Source organism: Nannobrachium achirus (assembly GCF_963921795.1).
Source record: "Nannobrachium achirus genome assembly, chromosome: 16".
NCBI classification, from domain to species: Eukaryota; Metazoa; Chordata; class Actinopteri; order Myctophiformes; family Myctophidae; genus Nannobrachium; species Nannobrachium achirus.
The window spans coordinates 61,627,627-61,650,700 of NC_137823.1; the positions used below are offsets into that span (position 1 = coordinate 61,627,627).

Sequence of the window (23,074 nt, forward strand, 5' to 3'; positions counted from 1 at the left end):
GGTTTTGAATGTACACTTTTGGTTATGCAAAGTAGCCTTGGTGTGTGTGTGTGTGTGTGTGTGTGTGTGTGTGTGTGTGTGTGTGTGTGTGTGTGTGTGTGTGTGTGTGTGTGTGTGTGTGTGTGTGTGTGTGTGTGTGTGTGTGTGTGTGTGTGTGTGTGTGTGTGTGTGTGTGTGTGTGTGTGTGTGTGTGTGTGTGTGTGTGTGTGTGTTTCTGTTTAAAAAATAAGGAAGCACTGGTTATTGTCTGATTTGAAAATGTATATCTTTATGCGATGCTTGACAATAAAAACATTTGAAACTAAACAACAATATAAATGATGCATTTTTCTGTTGTCTTGTGCACAGGGCCTTCCACCCTGACGTCGCCGTCTTCATGTGTCCTCATCGTCCATCTGGTGGTTTCCTCTGAAGAACAGCTCCATCTGGTGGTTTCCTCTGAAGAACAGCTCCAGGTAAAAGGCCTCTCAGGCTCTCTGTGCAGGGACGTGCTGGCCATTGGGAAATTCGGGCCAACTCCCGAACGGCCGGTTCATTCCCGGACGGTCCAGGCCGGCCTTTAGGAAAAAAATACAAATAAAATGTCGGCCTTCGCTCCATTTTGGGGGCTGGGCGGCCAACAAAGTAAATCGTCACTGTCGGGCAGAAACCTTGTATCTCCAAGTTTCACATTTGTACATTTTTTCGCAAAGCAAAGCCCTGCTTCATCATACAAGGCCGTTGCACAAAAGTAGTGAAAACAGCAGATCTACAAGCAAACACCCCGAGGCGTTGTGTGCTTGTAGATCAGCTGTTTTCACTAGTTTAAATCATTTTTAAAATTATAAATACAAAACAAACGGTGTTTTGGACATACAAGGTTTCCACCCGACAACAACGAAATATAACTCATGTAATTGGCCCACTGGCTTGTCACTTGTCATGATCTGAAATGGCAAATCTTTGAGTAGCAGCAGCGCTATAGAGAGAGATCTCTCTCTATAGCGCGCAATGAGGGCCTCTGCAACTCTTTTTCCCGGGCTGAATCAGGGGCCCAGCACGTCCCTGTCTCTGTGTATCATGTGTGCCAGACGGGGATCTGCTGGATTACAGACAGCTTCTGAAGGGAAGTCTGCTTGACCGGCCCGGCCCGCCCTGAACACACCAGAGCTATGCTCGATTTAAGATCTGTCTTACTTGTAGATCTGCAATTTTCGGTGCTTTACATCGTCGTACAACAATAAATATAAATCGTCTTTCAGGCGGAGCGCGGTTGCCGCGTCCTGGTAACTCATTTTCAATGAGAGGCGGGCGGTTATTTTGGCCGAATGGAGAAGTTTCGGGGCGGCGTGGCGAGTGGGCACGGTGGCGGAAAATTCCCGCATGCATGCTCTTTCGTGCATGTCCGTATGTCGGTCCGGATGTGTACACTTTTGTAAGGTATGTGGGTTTGCCGCTCTGACATCATGCTCTGATGTCAATGCGATGTCAGGGGAACCACTCTGACAGAATCACTTTTATGCCCATATATGGAGTTCCCTGATGTCATCAATATTATGCCCATATCTAACAGGACTTCATATGGGATGCCCATATATGGAGGGCACATTGGCCACATACCACACAGAATCTCCATACATGGGTACCAGGGGTCTCCATATATGGGTAACTGACAAGACATGGCACGACCTCGCCGCTTGTCGCCCTGATGCGTCTTACTAGTAATATATACTGTATGTACATTATTTTAGTAGTAATTTCTCTTTATCAGCCACTATATTATTGTGCTGGATCAAGAAACTCTACAAGTTCCGTAACATAAGTAATATATTCTGAAACAGTATCTTCACCGGACAATGACTGTCTCTTGCAGAATGTTACTTACAACTAGAGCTATAGACTGATATATCGGGCGAATTTGAATTTCACCTTTTTAAGTTGAATTTTAGAAATGTTTTAAACAATATTTTGACATTTTGCACAAAATAACGGTCAAAACATTGGTAATCGGTGGGCTAAGACAAAAATCTGGCATTGGCCGTCTACACTTACAACCTTAACATGGTTATTTTCCAGTCAAAAGTTACTGCGTATAATATCATTCTGGTACTGTACACTGTCCTTTCTGCTGATTTAGAACACCCATAGGGGTAGAGAAACCGTTATTAGAGCATGAAGGGTTCCCAGTTCAAATCCGGGCTCCCCTGAGTTAATGTCGAAGGGTCCTTGGGCAAGACTCTGAACCCCACATTGCTCCCGGTGAGCAGGTTGGTGCCTTGCATGGTTTCCTCCGCCACCGGTGTATGAATGTGTGCGTGAATGGGTGAATGTAATGCACAATCTCTGTAAAGCGCTTTGGATAAAAGCACTATATAAATGCACCATTTACCATTTACCCATAACTGTACTGTACGTTACTTTACTGTAAAGCCAGGCAAAAGCCACCCTCCCCTTCTTCCTCACACTCAGATACAGTAATTGCCCCCGGGTCCGCTGTAGGTCCACTGTAGGTCCGCTGTAGGTCCGCTGTAGGTCCGCTGTAGGTCCGCTGTAGGTCCACTGTAGGTCCACTGTAGGTCCGCTGTAGGTCCGCTGTAGGTCCGCTGTAGGTCCACTGTAGGTCCGCTGTAGGTCCGCTGTAGGTCCACTGTAGGTCCGCTGTAGGTCCGCTGTAGGTCCACTGTAGGTCCACTGTGCTGCCTGCCTACAGCTGACAGAGTTGGTTTTGTTCCACCAATGCGGTGGGTGGCCCAGGCAGCTCATGGTGGACAAGCATGCACGGTGGCTTGGGTGTGTGTGTGTGTGTGTGTGTGTGTGTGTGTGTGTGTGTGTGTGTGTGTGTGTGTGTGTGTGTGTGTGTGTGTGTGTGTGTGTGTGTGTGTGTGTGTGTGTGTGTGTGTGTGTGTGTGTGTGTGTGTGCAGCCGAGTAATACCACAATGGCATACAGTACAAGAGATAACATTGTAGGCCTTCTAATGAGCCAATGATTACCCGATGCTGCCTGATAAAGCATTGGGTGTACATGGGTGGGTGGGACGGAGCCCAGCCCAGTGACCACTGGCCCTCAAGACCCTCATCCCTTGTACAGTACCTTCAGTTTTCTTCAGTGGAGAAAGTGCTTTCTCAATCACCCTTTCAGCGGTTTCCTCCATCGATGTAGTCAGAATTATGCAAAGGGTTTCCAAATCGGGGGGAGGCCACTGCTAATGTTGCTAGCGCTAGCTCCAGCTGTGCCAGGTAAAGTGGGTGAGCTGGCCATGCTGTCTGCTGTTCTGCTGTCGGCGTTTGTTTGCTGCCGAGTAACATAAGCTTGTATGTTGCGCGGTTGGGAGTTTCTGCTACCCCGATGGGACATAGTGCACATATAACTACGTAAATTCCACTTTCAGAGTAAATTACTTCACAATATATGGTTTTAGTCCAGTTTAAATATCAAGTTTGTGGAGAGCCACCCTCCTGCTGTGTGACCTACCCTCTCTCACATCCTAACCGGAAGTCCCATATGTTTCATTATTTACATTTTCCTTCTTCATCGTGATTACACCTTAGTGACAGCAGTCATAGCTGCCAGTTCCCACCTGATGTTGTGTGGAAGTCCAGTCTGCTCCAGACCATACTGAATAACTGCTAGCTTGCATAGTGTCTTAAGACTAGGACTCAAGTCTAAGATGTACAGGTCATCGGTGGATACTCCAAAGAAGACAATACGATCTCCCACCATGCAACAGCCCACGGGACTCATCTTAGATGGTCCTTTCCCTTTTGACTGAACCTTTTTCCAGGAGAATGTCTTTGGACTGAATGTCCACAGGTCATGAAAGACTTTCTTTGTATTTCTTTCACCACCAAAAATGTACAGCTCTCCATTGTAGGCAAAGGCTGAAGGACAATAGCGTCCTTCTGGACGAATCTGTGTTGAAGGCGTGCTCAGCCAGCTGTTGGTCTCTGTGTCAAACACTCTGATATTCTGGTCCCCTTGTCCCCCAAATACAAACATCTTTGTCCCGATGATGGTAGCAGAGTGACCCCATGAAGGAGGTGATGCAGTGCCTCTGATGTTAATGAAGGACCAGACCATTGTGGTGGTATCCAACTTGTACATGTCCTTAGTTACGCACGACCTCCATCCTCCATAGATAAACATGACTTTCTTCAACACACAGGCTGAGTGGTAGCCCGTCCATTTTGGAACAGTCCCGGAAACCAAGGGTTTGAACCATCTGTGGTCGTCCACATCAAATGCATGAAGCTCATTCTCCATGGAATTACTAAAATAATAAAACCCTGCCCAGAAGTAAACTGTATCTTCTATCAATACGGCTGTGTAGCCAGTGCACGTGGGGGGAACCTCAAGGTCACATTCTCCTCTTCCAGTGGTGGTCAACTTCCTCCAGCATGAAGACACTGTGTTGAAGACGTGAACTTCCATGTGATCGCTGTTTCCATCAAAGCAGTACAGCTCATCCTGCAGCGCCACAGCTGCCTTGCGGCTTCCTTCTAGCCCTGTTGTCATATGTACTGTCCAGTGGAACATTCTGAGGTCACAACTGTCTTGTTTCTCTGTCCCTGAATTCAGTTATGTCTCTCTGTCCCATAATGCAATTCTAACGCCACACGCTACCACTTATATCGCTGCAAGTAGTAGTATAAAGGTCTCATGAAGCCCCGACCAATCTGCGGAGATGTGTTGCCAATCAGAGAAAGCCGTGGTCCTGTTGATAAAAATCAATCTAAAATAACTGGTTCTCAACGTGAGGCTGTAGCTCTAAGATGTTTCACATGGTCATTTTCGTTTGTGGTCTAAGTCCACAAACCAAGTTTAGAGACAGTAGCATGCTGCAAACTGGACTTTTAAAGCCCAGCCTATAGGGTCCTTGTCGGGCTAGATCAGTGGGTTGAGCTCTCACCTTTGGACCACAAGGTCATGGGTTCAATCCCTGGCTCCGCCAACTCAGCGTATGAGTCGTGCTGGGAGTACTGGGAGCTTATGGTAGGTGTGGCACTCAGCACTCCATCTTGGAGGTCTTCACGGGGGGCCCGACCAAGCCCCCAGAACCCTGGGGGCGCTTTGAAGCAAAAAGTACATGGTGGCCGTTTGAGGTACTGCAGTTGGGGCTTCTATTCAAACAGTTAGTTCAGTTGAGGCAGATAGCCCCGCCTCCCCGTTTCTCGCTCCCAGACCACGCCCCGACCGTCGCGATTGGCTCAGAAGCCAAATAGTAGCCCCACTACGTCACGTTTCAGAGGCGTTTCAAACGCGGAAGTACGCTTCATGCGCTGGGTGAGCAACTCAATGCAAGTGGATGGGAGGGGATATCCGTTGCCCTCTCTATTCTTATTATAACTCTATGGGCCCGACCCTGAAATTACCCGAGGACCGGTACCGGGTTCGGTCAGTGTTTTATCATAGTCACTCGGAGCCGGGTCGGAATGGTCGCATCTCCCTCGGAACACCTCGGAACACGGGACTGTAATCACACTTATCCTCATTATTGCCAGACCCATGAAATGGGTAGGCCTACATAAGCAAATGTCGGTCTGTCCGGGTTTTCTATATAAAGGGTATATATGATGATGACATGATGATGACATGCCTACAAAAGGCATGATGTCATAAATGATGATGACAGACAGGGGGTCTGGCACAACCAGGTTGACCTGGTCTAGTTTATATAGTGAGATCCACAGACAGTACAAAGGCCGCAGACAGTACAAAGGCCACAGACAGTACAAAGGCCGCAGACAGTACAAAGGCCACAGACAGTACAAAGGCCACAGTACAAAGGCCATAGCCAGTACAAAGGCCACAGTACAAAGGCCATAGCCAGTACAAAGGCCACAGTACAAAGGCCATAGCCAGTACAAAGGCTGCAACAGTACAAAGGCTGCAACAGTACAAAGGCTGCAGACAGTACAAAGGCTGCAACAGTACAAAGGCTGCAATAGTACAAAGGCTGCAACAGTACAAAAGGCTGCAGACAGTACAAAGGCTGCAACAGTACAAAGGCCGCAGACAGTACAAAGGCCACAGACAGTACAAAGGCTGCAACAGTACAAAGGCTGCAACAGTACAAAGGCCGCAACAGTACAAAGGCCACAGACAGTACAAAGGCCACAGACAGTACAAAGGCCACAGGCAGTACAAAGGCCACAGACAGTACAAAGGCCACAGACAGTACAAAGGCCACAGACAGTACAAAGGCTGCAACAGTACAAAGGCCACAGACAGTACAAAGGCCACAGACAGTACAAAGGCTGCAACAGTACAAAGGCTGCAACAGTACAAAGGCCACAGACAGACAGTACAAAGGCTGCAACAGTACAAAGGCCACAGACGGTACAAAGGCTGCAACAGTACAAAGGCCACAGACAGTACAAAGGCTGCAACAGTACAAAGGCCACAGACGGTACAAAGGCCACAGACAGTACAAAGGCCGCAGACAGTACAAAGGCCACAGACCGTACAAAGGCCGCAGACAGTACAAAGGCTGCAGACAGTACAAAGGCTGCAGACAGTACAAAGGCCACAGACAGTACAAAGGCCACAGACAGTACAAAGGCCACAGACAGTACAAAGGCTGCAACAGTACAAAGGCCACAGACAGTACAAAGGCCACAGACAGTACAAAGGCTGCAACAGTACAAAGGCCACAGACAGTACAAAGGCCACAGACAGTACAAAGGCCACAGACAGTACAAAGGCTGCAACAGTACAAAGGCTGCAACAGTACAAAGGCCACAGACAGTACAAAGGCTGCAACAGTACAAAGGCCGCAGACAGTACAAAGGCCACAGACAGTACAAAGGCCACAGACAGTACAAAGGCCACAGACAGTACAAAGGCCACAGACAGTACAAAGGCTGCAACAGTACAAAGGCTGCAACAGTACAAAGGCCACAGACAGTACAAAGGCTGCAACAAAGGCCACAGACAGTACAAAGGCCACAGACAGTACAAAGGCCACAGACAGTACAAAGGCTGCAACAGTACAAAGGCAAAACATTATGTTACCCTCATTGTAACAAAACACAAGCAAACAGTCTTACCGGTTAACAGAGCAGCATACACATCCTCCTCTCAACATCATGCTGATTCAATCAGCCGACGCCCAACAAGCAGCCATCTTAGCTGCTGCATTCTGGGAAATTTTGTTTTTCTGAAAACCAAACAAATCCATCATTTAGATTCAGTTCACAGGCAAAAAACCTGGCCTGGATACAAAAAACAAAAACTAAATTCAACTACCGGTAATCAGACGATCTACAAGCTTAAAACTAAATAAAGTCAACAAAATCTGCTGATCTACAAGCTTGCCATTAAACTCAAAATACATCAATAATCAACTTAGAAGCTTATCTACAAGCAATAATTACATTGCCGAAATAAATCTTTTTACATTCCAATACCAAAACCCCAAACAAACATTTCTGAACCACATGTTCACTTACCAATTATCTTAGTCACACAGCCTCAGTGTCAATATCAGAGTTGGTCAGGTGGATCTAAAAGCCAAATATAGTGTGGGGTAAGTATAAATGAATGAAGTAAAGCTGTTAGAAATTGGAATAGTATTGAAATGAAATGTGTACAAACCTGCAGCAGCTCCAGTGAGGTTACTGAACAAACTGAAGACAGACTGGCTTTATACAGGGTGTAGTGATTATCAATTGCTTGGTAGCTGTGGCTTATTGTGACTTAGGGACCGTGGTCAAAACATTGCATGTGAACCCTGGGTTACAAGTGCACAATTGCACAGTGCACTAACCTACATTATTGCAAAGTGTGACTTTGCATGTATGTTTTATAGGCAGAAGAATAATTTGCATAAAACTGCAATATTCATTGAATTATTAAAAAAGAATGTTTAAATTAAAAAAATCTGATCTGACAGATCTTTAGATATTTGTCCAAAGTTCATGTAAAAAAAATTCTGTGCAAAATTCCAGAATAAAAGCGTGTTTAAGCGTTTTACAAACTGCTCAAAATGGCGGAAAATCTAAGGCCGGAGCTTACTTAACAAAGACACAGATGGCTCCCGCTTGAGTCCCGCTTGAGAATTTTCAAAGGCTTTGTATAGCGCCCCCCTTTGGCCAATTGGAATAAGATAGGTTTCAGTGATATTTGGACTAACCCTCTATATCTTTGCTAAATGCAATGAACGTGTCACTTTGCATGTATGATTTAGAGTCAGAAAAATTATTTGCATAAAACTGCAATATTCAGTGAATTATTAAAAAATAATGTTTCACTTTAAAAGAAATAGAAGAAGAAAAGTTCATGTAAAAAAAGTTTTGTGCATGTGACGCGAAAATCCTGTTTCATATAATTCAAAATGGTGGGAGAACTAAAGGTCAGAGGTCAAAAGTCAGAGCATAAAAGTTGTTCGGCATGAGGAGACGCATAGGTGTGTCCAGGTTTCATGGCTGTGCGTCAAACAGAGATGAGCTATACCTGTTCAAAGTATGCACTTTTCAAAGGTTTCCTACAGCGCCACCCTTTGGTCAATTGTTTGCGAGCTTCGTGTTTTAGCCGTTTGGCATAGAGCTCTACCATACTGCCGAGTTTCGTAAAAAGCGACTGCACGGTCAAGCCACTAGAGAAAAAGTGGCAGAAGATTAGAGAAAAGGTACAATATCAATGAGTGGCCTTTGCCACGTGGGTTCCACTCATGTGCCTGTCAGAGTTACATCTTACATGTACCTCACGTCTCCGTTAGGGTTGGGGATGGTAACCGCCGTACCGCCGTATACCGCGGTATACCGCGACCTACCACGGTGTCAGGGTCCTTACCGCGGTCAAAAAAAGACATTTTTTATTGAGAACGAGCGAGTTTTAAAACGGGGGAGAAGCAAGGACCGCATGCGCTCCATGCCGCTCTGCTCTGGGCCGTGTACCACATGTTTGGAAGCTTATATGGGCCATCAGTTTCCTTTTCATCGAAAATGAAACTAACGCTAGACCCTAGGTTTTGCCGTCACGCAGAGACAGAGAAATCCCCACTGGACACTGACTGGAGCAGCTGTCTCGTAGCAGCCAGCAGCGTTAAACTTTCTCCATTATCCACACGACACAAGTATGTTTATACATACCTTGTGGCAGATTCTTTTTTATTCATACGAACAGAGCGCGAGCCGCGAGGACTAAAACCGAAAATGAAACCAGCTTCTACTTTTTCCAACACGTCGCTGACTCCGTCTGCGATTTTACAACCTTTTGTGTCAAGTCTTGTAACTAAAACCTGTCACTCAATCAATGTGATTTGAGACGTGAGTTTACAGAATCAATGTTCTACCCGGGCCGTCTCTCATCTGGTTGTTCACACACAGCGTACTGTGTCTGAAAAGCCATAGTAGCCTACTACGTTACTAGTAACCCAACAGTGCGACGTGTTGTGAGCTTTCAAAGCCAGACCCGCTGTGCTGTACGGGGATGTATAACTCGGGCTGTGGAGCAGCAAATTCTGGGCAGATGATTGGAATATTTTGGCTTATCGCCGAACCTTAATTGATAGATACAGGGGTGCTGTAATTACCGCAATACCGGTGGTAAATGGGAAGACGGTTACCGCAATAACAAAATGTCGATACCGCCCCACCACTAGTCTTCGTGCCGCTATTCTTTGTGACACACATATGGTGGTAGGGCCAAATCTGTTATTGGAGATGTCTACACACACAGGTGTCGAAGTGATATCTTTTTCTGTCCTAATGCAAAACTATTGTTGGTATATGAAAGATGAACATGGGATGTCCAAATATTTGCTTTTCCAGCTCCCGAGACACAAAAGGGAGTCTTAAAGGCATGCAAGAAGCACCTTTGTTTGCACCCCCAACACACTTGATTCCCTTCATGTCCTAGGCAGGGCGTCACATTACTGCAGCTAAAAGAATCAGCTGTGTGAGAACAAGAGTGTCTGTTTACCTGTTTTTGTGAGGACCCTATAGGGCAGTCTCTAGGTTCCTTTATGGGGGACTAAATTGACCCTTAGAAGTCTGTAACTTTGACAGTGTACAAATGGAACCAAATGGACCCATTTGTACACTGTCAAAGTTAAGGGGAGACCTTCAAATCTTGGTTTTTCAAACCAGTGCCCTAGTCGTGTCTAGGAGCTGTGCAGAGCCCTTCCACTGTTCTCTTTGTTTGGCTCCTGCTGCTGCATTCATTGCAGCTTGCCGTGGTATAATGTAACTAAGTGCAGTTACTTACAGCTTGCCGTGGTATAATGTAACTTAGTGCAGTTACTTAAGTACTGTACTTGCGTTAGTTGCGTACAATTTTGAGATATGCATACTTTACTTGAGTATTTCCAATTTCCAATATCTTTTCTTGTACTCCACTACATCTTGTAACCAAATATCCATTTATTTGAAAACTTTAGTTACTAGTTACTTTGTAGATTTGTTTTATTATTACAAAACATACATTACCCACTTCAGCCATTTAAAAATTAATGTAGATTTGCTATTTTCAAAATATTTGTATACATTTGAAAACTTGAAATTTTGGATAATGAGTACTTTTACTTTTGTATTTTAAGTACATTTTGAATTCCGGACTTTTACTTGTATTTCTACGTTCCAATATTGATACTTTTACTTAAAGGGGGCGTGACACGGCCAAAACAGCTAATTATGGCTATCAAATTAGCCAATTTTTTTAATGATGTCATGTACCCCCATGTTAAATGACCCAATCAAATTAATGTATTGTAGTTACTGTACTGAAAGTAGCCAATCGCTGGAGCCAGTTTTCACCCCGACACGCCCAGGCAGATTCACTACTAACTGACACGGTCAGTTGGTAGTGAATCTGCCTGGGCGTGTCGGCCCCGCCTCCTTTTCAGACTGTTTGAAGGAACACCATGTGACCTACTGTATCATAATGTTAAATTTCGGCCGGTGTCGCCACTCCTTTAAGTAAAACAGTACTTTTTAATATATACCAACCCAGTTGATTCGCTGACCACAAGGAGTGTGTGAGCAATTAGGGGTTGAGAGTCTTGTTCATGGACACACTTCGACATTGCTACCCTGGCCTGGAATCGAACCTGGGTCAACCAGGGACTCTGGTTCCCCAGGCGGGCTCCCTGACCATTCAGCTATCCACCACTGTTATCTTTGTTTGGGTCCTGCATGATCCATTCATCGCGGCTTTGGCCACGCTGTGCACTGACAAGTCACTGGAAGGGCCCCACCGCGCGTGGGGACAGATAGACCAACAGGCACTTGAAGATGTCAGAGACCGCGGCGGAGAAAGTAAACGAGCGCCGTTCTCCTGTCCAGCTCCCCAGAACGTGGCTCCCATTACTGTCAGGAGAATTTCCGTGTGAGGCGTGATGAACACAACCAGGGGCCTGCTGTTGTACTGGCAGTTTGACAGAGGAGGCTGTCTGACTGCCTGCTACCAAAACCCAGGGGCGTCACACCAAATTCTGGGCCCTGGGTATACAAGGATTCACTGCAGGCCCCCCATGAATGTTCTTCATAGGGGCAGGGCGTTTAACCCATTTAGACAGGGAACGCATTATTACGCATTATTTTGTGCTTTAACTATTGAAAAATAGCAGATCTACAAGCTCACAGCGCGGCACCGAGTGCCGCGCTGCAAGCTTGTAGATCTGTTATTTTTGAAAAATCGTGAACATTTTAGCAAGTCTTTGAATATTTCAAATCCTTCTAAAGTTTTTTGAAAAACCTATGTTTCTATGTCAGTGATGCTCAAACCTTTTCATGTGAAGGACCCCCAACATCTCAAAATATTTAGTTTCAGGGACCCCCCCAGAAGCAAAATGTAATGTTCGCTTAAAAATAAATGTATTCAAAGATTTGCACACATTTTCACGACTTTTCAAAAATAGCAGATCTACAAGCTCTGTGAGCTTGTAGATCTGCTATTTTTTCAATAGCTACAGTATAAAATAATGAAGGCCCCTCCACCTTCGGCCCTATAGTAAGTTAGTAACTCAGTCCCACCTTTCCCCCCCCTTGTGACGCGCCTGACCAAAATCCAGCTCCCCTCCGCCTTTGGTGGACAGCAGGGAGATCAAAGCCAGGAGAAAGGAGGAGAACAGAGTCAGACGCTTCCCTCCCGCTAAAGAGGGAGCTCTATCTTACTAAAAAGAAAAAAAAGACGATTAGCCCTGCAAGACCCGAATTAATTTCTACTGGCCCAAAAAAAATTAAAAAAATCAGATGGTGTTGTAGGAGTCCTAATCACAGGAAAATGTAATGTTAAAAAAATTAATAATGTTTTTGTAAGGTTTTATAGCCATAAGTCATAAATCATGCTCTAATTTGCATTTTGGGGATATTTTTCACAATAATAACACATGTACATGTTCTAGACATTCTAATGATCACGAAAAACAATATTACAGGCATTTTACTTATGTTTTAGTGAGGAATAGCTTCAGTTAAAAAGTGAGTCAGATGTTGTTTGTCCAGACGCTGGAATTTCAACTTCTCTGGGAGGTGTGAATGTCATTCTCTGTGGGGGGTATTTATATGCAAATATCGTGGCCAATGGCATTGTAATACTAAACAATAGGATTTAATGGTGATGTTAATGTGAAAAAAGAACAGGAAAACTAACTATAGCATTTTTTTTAAAATGATTTAAAAAACGTTGCCAAAAAGCAACGCTGGACCTTGCAGGGTTAGATAGAGAACCCCTGTGTATATCTGAGTAAACCCCACAGTTGCCATAGTGATTGCTATGGAATCTTCATCATTGGCACACACACAGTGTTGTGTGGTGAGGAATGGTGGGACCTTTTCAGATGGGTTGAGAGAAGAAGTGATCTCATAGGGTGCAGTTGTAAAAGTTTAGTTTTTGTTTTGTTTGTCTAGTTATTTGCCTTTTTCAAATGCTTCGGATTGCGGAATATTTTTAATGAAGGTGCGATCTAAATATTTTGTGTGTGTGTGTGTGTGTGTGTGTGTGTGTGTGTGTGTGTGTGTGTGTGTGTGTGTGTGTGTGTGTGTGTGTGTGTGTGTGTGTGTGTGTGTGTGTGTGTGTGTGTGTGTGTGTGTGTGTGTGTGTGCGTGCGCGCGCCCTTGTGTGTAAATATTCAGTACAAGTCCATATTTGAGAAAACAATTGATTCATTTTGTGCTGTTTTTGGGACATGGCTCAGAACGGACCAATCCTACAAACTTTGGAAGCCAATGTAAGCCAATTAGGATGGAATATGAAATATTGGACATAACAGTCTTGATCACATGATAGAGAGACTGTACTGATTTGCATGATTTTTGAAGTTGCATTTCTTCCTCTGCTTAGTGGGAATGTGGGAATTTAACAGGAATCGCACTGTTCAAAAATTTGTTTTGCACAATTCCGCCTCCTGGTGGCACTATAACAGGCCCATGCAGAAAATTGGGGCAGAGGTTCTGCTCTGGCACCCAGGGCGTGCACAGTTTCGCTGCCATCGTGCCAGAGATTAGCTGTCCACTGACTGCCACGCACGCACGCGGACAGACGGACGGACGGACGAACGGACGAACGGACAGGGCCGAAAACATAGTCTCAGGCATGCCTTTTGGCCTGGCGGAGATTTTTTTTTTACCAAATGCAGCGAAGCAGTCTGGATCCCTGCCGGTTATTTAGCTTAGCAAAAATACACTCTGTTCCCATTGAAAAGCTTTGGCAGAATCCACCCTCATAGGTGGAATTAAACTTAAACGGAGTGACCTAACACAGTTAGTCAAATTGTTAGCTGTGGCGCTTTAGCGGTTTTGACTTTGTTTTTCTTCCTCACAATCCTTTTTCCTTTTAATTGGTTCCAGAAATATATTTATTTATTTTTTACAGCTGCTCAGAAAGAACATTTCATCACCTGTCATAACCGCGCTGCCGCGCTATTACCTGACGTCAACCATTCCTGATTCCTAGGATGAAAAAAAAAAAGAAATCTGAAAGACAAAATAAAAACACCCACATTGCCACTAACAGGCCTTCAGGGGAACTCAGCGTTGTACAAATATGTTATCTTGTTCCTACATGAGTCTAAATGTGTCATACATACGTGTTGGTTATGTATCTGTGGATATACAGCATCCACATTAAGTCTTGGCTTGCCACCAAGCAGGGGTGTCACAAGGGGGGGAAAAGTGGGTCTGAGTTACTAGGGCCCAAGGTGGGGGGGGCCTTAATTATTTTATACTTTAGCTATTGAAAAATAGCAGATATACAAGCTCACAGCATAGCACCGAGTGCCGCGCTGCGAGCTTGTAGATCTGTTATTTTTGAAAAGTCGTGAAAATGCGTGCAAATCTTTGAATATATCTATTTTTTAAGCGAACATCACATTTTGCTTCTGGGGGGTCCCTGGAACTAAATATTTTGCGATGGGAGTCCGTGGCCAAATACATATCATTTTGGGGGTCCTTCACATGAAAAGGTTTGAGCACCACTGACAAAGAAACATAGGTTTTTCAAAAAAATATTAAAAAGCCCAAATTTTCAAGATTTTTCAAAAATAGCAGATCCACAAGCTCGCTGTGAGCTTTGTATATCTGCTATTTTTCAATAGTTAAAGCACAAAATATGAAGAACATTCATGGGGGGCCCGCAGTGAATCCTTGTACCCAGGGCCCAGAATTTGGTGTGACACCCCTGATTGTATCTGTGGATATACAGCGTCCGCATTAAGTCTTGGCTCGCCACCAAGTGCAGTTCAGAGGAAGAGTCGGTTGTTACAAGCTGACAGCAGCTATTAAAGGTTATCAGATGGTAAAGAAACAGCACAGTAATATCCTGAGTGCTAATTTATGTAACCACTTACAGTAAGCCTGACACTATCGTAAGCCAAAAATAGCCCTAATCTTCTATATATGCTATTTTTGCTACCAAACACTGGCATAACGTTTATGAAGCATACTGTATAAGACTAGGCTATTTTTAATTTAAAACAAGTACCTTCTTGTCGTATGTTAATAAATCTACAAATGTAAAGCAAGAGAATGCTGCATAAGTAGTCAGGGAATTTTAATAAAACCCTGTGAATAAATTCCTTACCGAACAATTTCTTCACCAATGTGTTCGTAAAGGTGTCTAGTAACATATCTAACAAAGATTGAAATTCAACATCCCTAGCAAAATCTTTGACAGCTAGGGTAATTCTGGGTCTCATTCACTTACTATACACTATACTATAAGGGAAAAAAATCACTCCCAAAAATATGCTTTAAGTGGGATGTGAGGGGTCTAACTAGGTGTTTTTAATTATTCTGAATCCATTGCAAGCATTTGCTTTGCACAAAAAACATTCATTGGGCCAAAATCAGACGCAAAAAAAACGATGGTTTAGTGATGAGTCATCACTTTTCACAAGGTGTATGGGGTCCATTTTTGGCCCAAGGAATGTTTTTTGTGCAAAACAAATGCTTGCAATGGATTCAGAATAATTAAAAACACCTAGTTAGACCCCTCACATCCCACTTAAAGCATATTTTTGGGAGTGACTTTTTCCCTACAGTGTATAGTAAGTGAATGAGACCCAGAATTACCCTAGCTGTCAAATATTTTCCTAGGGATGTTGAATTTCAATCTTTGTTAGATATGTTACTAGACACCTTTACGAACACATTGGTGAAGAAATTGTTTGGTAAGGAATTTATTCCCAGATTTGACAGGAATTCTGCTAATTTCCCCTGACTAAAGTGATTCAATCATACTGTGTGTGTGTGTGTGTGTGTGTGTGTGTGTGTGTGTGTGTGTGTGTGTGTGTGTGTGTGTGTGTGTGTGTGTGTGTGTGTGTGTGCGTGTGCGCGCGTGTGCGCGTGGTGAGGATTTTGCATTGGTTGGTATATATAGATGACTTGTCTGACAGTTTCTTAATTTTTTCTCATGCTTAACCACATAAGCCTAAAGCCTGTTGTACGATGGATCGCGTAAACAGCTGCTATTTTTGAGGGATGCCTGGTTGAAAGTGGTTAATTTATACACCTTTGTGTGACAAATTACAAATGACTTCACTGAATCACTGAAGCCTGTGTCTCATTTAACAGACAGCACTCCCATGTAATCTTTATTCACATGATGACAGACAGAAAAATGACAGACTGTGTAGTTTGTTAACCGGTTCTTCTACATTGTCATCTGTTCTGGACAAACTGCTGGGACATTTCTTCTGTCCTTATAAATGCTTTTGTTTCAAAACATCCTCAGTTTGGTGCAGGTTTTAGTAGCCTGAGGGATGGAAAAATCTCACTTTAAACTTGCTTTTTATATCAACTGGATGTCCTCAGAGCACCTCTGAACGTCTGCTACCACTTTATTTGTTTAATTCTTTTTTCTTGTAACTCAAAAGTACAGTACCATGGCTCAGGCCTTCAATACATCTTATACTAGTAAGACGCCTCAGGGTGACATGCCAGGAAATGTGTACTGACTGACTGACTGACTGACTGACTGACTGACTGACTGACTGACTGACAGACACGGAGACAAGCTGCGCCATTTCTCATGGTATACCACGACCTTCGGCCGCAATTATACAAATTATACATACAGTAAAATGCATGATTACAATACTATAGGATAAATAGCAATACACAGGGCAGAAATTCTTCTTGTGTTGGATGAAAATATCCAGCAGAAAAAAAAGAGCAGGTGCAAAATCACATGTTCATGTACATGGAGAAAGTGGCAAGTTTAAAGAAAGTCACCATTTCTATCGGTTGTGCAATGATATCCATGATATCTAATCTCCATGATTTAGTGGTCTAACAAGGACAATTAAATACAGTGCAGTAAAATGAGTGGGAAAGTAAACATGGGATCATATGGATAGACGATGAGTTATTCGTATTTACCTTCACACCACCGCTTACCTTGAACTTAGACTATTGCCAGTAGAGGTGTAACGATACAGTAACTGCATTGATGCATTGATTTTCAACGATCTACTAACAGCAAAATAACGTATAGTTTTACTTTGTATCGTATTGAATTGTATCGCATCGTCATGAATGTACCAATATCGTCCATCGTCAAAATTGTGATTATTCCAACTCTTTCCTTTCCTTATAGGCTCCCTCCCTTTTCCCCCTCTACACCAGAATAGGGACACTAAGGTTCATATGGTTATGTGCTTCCCACATCTACCTACAGTTAATAATGAAGAGCATGTGGTCACAGAAACATTGCTGTGGTGGCAGTTGCACGTTTTATATAATGCAACCTTACCACCTGGAGTCTAGACAACTTTAGACAAAGATAGTGGCTGCCTGGGACATTAGTCAAGGCAAGGCACGTTTATTTGTGTAGCACATTTATAGTTACAGTGCAGCACAGTCATTTGTTATTCCCACTTTAATGTTATTTCCACATTTAATGTTCAGCACTTGGAATTGCATCTGATATATAACTTGTGCTCTATAAATAAAGTTGTATTGATTGAAGAAATTAATCAAAAGAATACACTCAATGAAAGCCGGTATCAGCAAACAGAATCATCTTTGATTTAAAGTAACTCTGAGTTGTAGCAGACTTTTTCTGGGAGTTTGTTCCAGATATGTGGTGCCTATATAAAAACTGAATGCTGCTCCTCCACATGTTGTCCTAGATGACCTGAGACTGGATGGTTTATAATGTAGCAGAGGATAAGACAGGGAGACGCTGTAAAGGTCAGAAAAGTGAGTGATATGATACACATATGACAGTAGTATTCTGAAGCTGAAGCTGATTGTTTTTCGTTCTTTTTTTAGGGAAACCTGTGAAGAAGACACAGTTACAGTAGCCGAGTCTCTGAAGATTAAAGAATGGACAGGTTTTTCCAAATTCCGCTGAGGCAGTCCACTAAGCCTTGATATACTGTATTCATAAGGTGTTAGTAGGCTTTGTACGGTAATTGTCTTCTTAACCCATTATGGACGGGTACACATTAAATTAAAGTGTATTACCCCCTCAGGCCGGGAACACATTTTTGTGTATTACAGTATGTACAGTATGTAGTACATATTTTTGGAAAAATATTTGAAAACTTTCAGAATTTTTTCTTTGAAAGCCAAATGTATGGGCTATCAAATAGTTTGGGAATTTTGTTTCTAGCTGCTACAGAGGCTGAGTAATATGTTTTCCAGAAAAACTGTGGTAATTTTCAAATCGGACTTACTGTAGGTCTTTAAGGCTTTTTTCAAATCGGACTTAGGCCTAAAATGAATGTTGAAATTCAGGCCTGAGTTAACATGACGACACCAAGAGTTCTGCCTACGTAGTTACATTACCAATGTATGTTCAGTGTTCCAACACTATCATTCTTAAAACGGCTGCATCATCTATGCTCCTTGCACCAGATTTGTGTTATAACTCACTTAGCTTAAAGAACTTAGTGTGGAAAACTCCTCTGGTACTGTATATAAACTCGCTCCAAAAGTTGCATTACCTCTGCTTCCCCTGCACTTGAATTGGATATTTTAAATGGTGCAGTGGATATTGGATAAGATCATGCATGCTTAACCCTGCAAGGCCCAGCGTTGCTTTTTGGCAACATCTTTTAAATCATTTTTTTTTAAATGTTATAATTCGTTTTCCTGTTATTTTTTCACATTAACATCAACATTAAATCCTATTGTTTAGTATTACAATGCCATTGGCCACGATATTTGCATATAAATACCCCCCACAGGGGCTGACATTCACACCTCCCAGAGAAGTTACAGCGTCCGGATGAACAACATCTCACTTTTTAACTGAAGCTATTCCTCACAAAAACAGAAGTAAAATGCCTGTAATATTTTTTTTCGTGATCATTAGAATGTCTAGAACATGTACATGTGTTATTATTGTGAAAAATATGCCCAAAATGCAAATTAGAGCATGATTTATGATTTATGATTTATAATTATAAAACCTTACAAAAACATTGTTGATTTTTTAACATTACATTTTCCTGTGATTAGGACTCCTACAACACCATCTGATTATTTTTTTTGGCCAGTAGAAATTAATTCGGGTCTTGCAGGGTTAACTTTCTCTGTCATGTGGTGCTGGTGAAAGGGGTGTTCATGGTTTGAGCCCAGACTGCCTGCCAGTGGCCATTTGACCACTTGTTTATACCAGCATTCTGGGAATGATTTCCTCTTTCATTGTGTTTTCTTTAATTCTTCCATTCTGTGATAATGTACAATAGGGTAAAAGGCCTGTGGTAACAAAGTCAAGCTTATGAATGAATGAGACATATTTGTTGCCTAACTTCATGGATAGGGCGTGATTACATAAAGGTCTTGAAATCTGTATTCACTACACAGTCAGATTGGACCAATGAACCATGCGCAGACCACTTATTTTTATGTCCTTACTTCTTTCACTAAGCTGCTTTTCACTGTTGCCTACTAATTGGTCAGTGCGGGGCTCTTTTACAACTTCCCCAGATGTGGGGCTTTAGTGTCTCAGGAGATAGAGTGGCCATCTGGAAGGTTACCGGTTCAGTCCCACGGCTCCTTGTATAGAAGTGTCCTTGAGCAAGACATTGAACCCCTAACTGCTCCTCTTTCCCTGTAAAAATCAATGCACCGTAAAGGTGTTATAAACTGAATCATGGCAAACTGTGGAGGAGATTTGAAACCTAAACAAATATGTTTGAATATGTGCAATAAAAATACAGTAACAACTAGGGCATTCACCAAATATTCAAATATTCAAATATCAAAGTCATTATTCAACGTTGTTCGACGAAGTCGAATATTCGCTTATTTTGAAAAATATATAGTTTATAAAGCTTGGCTAGATAGGAAGTCATAAGAATGAGTTGTCAGTGCCCCTGGTGGATGAATTTGTTAATGCTCTATACCAGGGGTTCTCAAACCTTTTTAGGCCATGACCCCCAAAATAAACATATTTGAACTGGGGACCCCCCACCCTGACAAGCACTTGGAATTGTAGGTATTACGTTTAATGTGACTCAGTTCTGCATATAAATATTGTGAACATAGCAGATCTACATGCTCACAACGCCTCGCAACGCGAGGCGTTGTGAGCATGTAGATCGGCTATTTTCTCAATGTTCGCCTCTTGCTTACTTAATATTTGACAGTTTGGTCAGTCCTGTCGAATATTCGACAGGAATATTGTGAGCATGTAGATCGGCTATTTTCTCAATGTTCGCCTCTTGCTTACTTAATATTTGACAGTTTGGTCAGTCCTGTCGAATATTCAACTATTCGAATACTTTGAGGTTGAATAATTCGAATACTAAAAATCACTATTCGTGAATGCCCTAGTGACAACTAGCAGATACCAGAAACGCAGACCTACATTTACTTCTCCCTCTCTCCGTGGGAGAGACAGACAGCTTCTGCTCCCTGTTCTGTGTCCTCGTGAGAATATATTTCTTTTGATACTCCGCTATCAGCCAGGATTTCAAACAGAAGCAGGACGCCTGTTTCTTCACTAAACAGATGTAAGACCCAGACACGCACGCACGCACACACACACACACACACACACACGCACACGCACACGCACACACACACACACACACACACACACACACACACACACACACACACACACACACTGTATGGTATACATCATGCTGATACGGGCAGACACGTGTCTTTAACTTCAATTACGTGCTCCTGCAGCCACTCACTGATGTCATGCGTAGGAACCTTGGTAAAATAACTAGTTGTTGCTCTAAAAGCACTGTAGTAGCCCACAGGGGTGTCACACCAAATTCTGGGCCCTGGGTACAAGGATTCACTGCGGGCCCCTGTGCTTTAACTATTGAAAAATAGCAGGTATACAAGCTCACAGCGCGGCACCGAGTGCCGCGCTGCGAGCTTGTAGATCTGCTATTTTTGAAAAATCATGAAAATCTTTGAATATTTCAAATCCTTCTGAGGTTTTTTGAAAAACCTATGTTTCTATGTCAGTGGAGCTCAAACCTTTTCATGTCAAGGACCCCCAAAATGGTATGTATTTGGCCACGGAACCCCATCTCAAAATATTGAGTTCCAGGGACCCCCTAGACAGAAGCAAAATTTGAGTTACAAATGTTCGCTTAAAAAATACATATATTCAAAGATTTGCACACATTTTCACGACTTTTCAAAAATAGCAGATATACAAGCTCACAGCGCGGCACCGAGTGCCGCGCTGTGAGCTTGTATATCTGCTATTTTTCAATAGCTAAAGTATAAAATAATTAAGGCCCCCTCCACCACCTTGGGCCCTAGTAACTCAGTCCCAGTGACACCCCTGGTAGCCCATGCAGTCATTCCATTCGTAGCGGTCCCCTGTGTACCTGCTGGTATGTAAGGCCCACTCAGAGCCAAGATGGTCAAACATTCCCCTTTGTGTGGAGAATGATATCACTGATTATCATGCTATATCATATGCTGCTAATCAGTGCTGGCCTGTCTGGTGCTCTGTTGAAGCTGGATGCTTTTCAGAGGCAGGGGCGTCACAAGGGGGGGAAAAGTGGGACTGAGTTGATAGGGCCCAAGGTGGAGGGGCCTTAATTATTTTATACTTTAGCTATTGAAAAATAGCAGATATACAAGCTCACAGCGAGCTTGTAGATCTGCTATAAGTCGTGAAAATGTGTGCAAATCGAGAGACAGCCGCTGATACGAACGACCTACGGCCTGGTCGCGACCTAGGCCACGACCTGGAGGTCGTAGGTCCCGGTTCTGGAGGTCGTAGTTCGCGGTACATACTTGTTAGGTCGCGGCCGGTCTAGTTTCGCGACCCCCGGCCGTGGTTGCGCCACCTCGGTCGTCCCCGGGCCGTCTTTTTGCAGAATATTCTAGAGCAGCAGCGCTATTCAACCTTTTGAAGCTTGTGATTGGCTGAACCGGAGGTAGGAAGCGCTCCATTGTAGTCACTTGGACCGCGCGAGGTGCACCAAAACCTATCCTTAACCCTAACCCTAACTCTAACTCTAACCCTAACCTTAACCCTAACCCCAACTCTAACCCTAACCCTAACCCTAACCCTAACCCTAACCCTAACCTGCCGACACTGAGTAGCTAACCTGCCGACGCTGTTGAAAACGAGCGCTCCTTCCCTTAGCAAGCGTAGAGTTTCTAAACTCGCGTCCCTTCCCTTAGCAAGCGTAGAGTTTCGATCGCGGCGCTCCTTCCCTTAGCAAGCGTAGAGTTTCTAAACTCGCGTCCCTTCCCTTAGCAAGCGTAGAGTTTCGATCGCGGACTTCCCAGGTCGCTGAATTACGACCGAGATCGCGCAAAACCTCCAGAACCGGGACCTACGACCTCCAAGTCGTGGCCTAAGTCGCGACCAGGCCGTAGGTCGTTTGTATCAGCGGCTCTTGCTGTGCAAATCTTTGAATATATGTATTTTTTTAAGCAAACATTTCTAACTAAAATTTTGCTCCTGGGGGGTCCCTGAAACTAAATATTTTGAGATGGGGGTTTATGGCCAAATAAATATCATCTTGGGGGTCCTTCACCTGAAAAGTTTGAGCACCACTGACATAGAAACATATATTTTTTTTTCAAGAAAAACATAGGATTTGAAATTTTCACGATTAAAAAGCTCGCAGCATGGCACTCGGTGCCGCGCTGCGAGCTTGTACTGTACAGTATTTCAATAGTTAAAGCATAGGGGCCCCACAGTGAATCCTTATACCCAGGGCCCAGAACTTGGTGTGACACCCCTGTTCAGAAGCCTTGGCCCCCCTCCATATCATGTCCTCATGTGCCACCCGCATGCCAGTCCAGTCCGCTCCACCGCGGGATGAAGTCATGAGAGAGACTCGCTGTAGGAGGTCTGAACTCACAACACTGAAGCGAGCACTGACTGGGCCAACGGTCAAAACAACAAGCTGGTGCGCTGCGACGGTTTGAAGAGGATCGACACAACAGGCATGTTGTATATCTAAGATGGTGTGTGTCCACCATGCGAGTCAAAACAAAATACATAAATAAATATGTGTAAGTGAAAAATTCCTTTCAGCCAAAGGTTAGACTTTGAACAAATACTGAAAAACCAATCACATGTGAAACCCACTGTGAATTTAATAAACACCGTCAACAGCAACAACAGTCTTTTTTCTCGAGCTCGCTGACTTGGTTAAGCTTTCTGTTATTCAATGCCAGTGTTTATTAATGGTTAGATGAAGGCAC

General features: G+C 43.5%; 1 long non-coding RNA gene across 1 annotated transcript in view; it reads left to right on the forward strand.

Annotated features, from left to right (window-relative positions):
• LOC308301216 overlaps positions 1-23,074 on the forward strand; it is a 185,272-nt gene that overhangs the window by 91,807 nt on the left and 70,391 nt on the right. The window contains exon 2 of the long non-coding RNA XR_013962858.1: positions 349-455. This is a non-coding gene — a long non-coding RNA (uncharacterized lncRNA). The remainder of the gene's footprint in view (positions 1-348; positions 456-23,074) is intronic.